Source organism: Sinocyclocheilus grahami, unplaced genomic scaffold (genome assembly GCF_001515645.1).
Source record: "Sinocyclocheilus grahami isolate Dianchi unplaced genomic scaffold, SAMN03320097.WGS_v1.1 scaffold1140.1, whole genome shotgun sequence".
Classification (NCBI taxonomy): domain Eukaryota; kingdom Metazoa; phylum Chordata; class Actinopteri; order Cypriniformes; family Cyprinidae; genus Sinocyclocheilus; species Sinocyclocheilus grahami.
This window is the reverse complement of record NW_015506319.1, coordinates 41,318-41,972: the sequence shown is the minus strand read 5'-3', so window position 1 is coordinate 41,972 and position 655 is coordinate 41,318.

The window sequence follows — 655 nt, the reverse complement described above, 5'->3', positions numbered from 1 at the left end:
GGACACTATACAAATCAAAACAAACTTTGATAAAACATTTTTTTTATAATTGTTTTATATATATAATATATGCAATAGCACTCGGAAAGCTTGTCTAGTAATCATGTTTCTTGAAAAACCTGTTTTGTACAATTCAATCGTGAGTAGTCACAGACGCTATTTGCACTTACGCTGTTTGCATACCCAACTCACCTATGTGGTCGAGTTAAAGCTAAAAAGTGATAACGGCACCTACTACGGTAACAGAATACGATGGTTACAGAATTTAGTGTAACACCGTATTTCAGCTGGAATTGGCCCGACTGTGCTTGCTTTCTGGATACCAAGGTGTGGAGATCCTGGCTGGAACAAGTCTTTTTCAGCCCATGTCTTTAGCCCCTCTGTGTCAAACTGCTCTTCCTTTATGGGACTGAATGAACACGTATGGTGCGATGGCCAGGGTTGAAGAGATGCTTGCAAGTCATCTCTCCCATAACCCAGCAGGCATTTCAACGTGGATTCACCATCGGGTACCATGGCTGAATCAACGTTGGATTAGGTTTCGATATTGCAAATTGGATCAACATTGATATTGTGACATTGTTTCACCGTTGTACCTTCAGCATAGGTGAATACTGTAAGGATAAAAGAAACTAGAATACTTTGATCTCCTGAG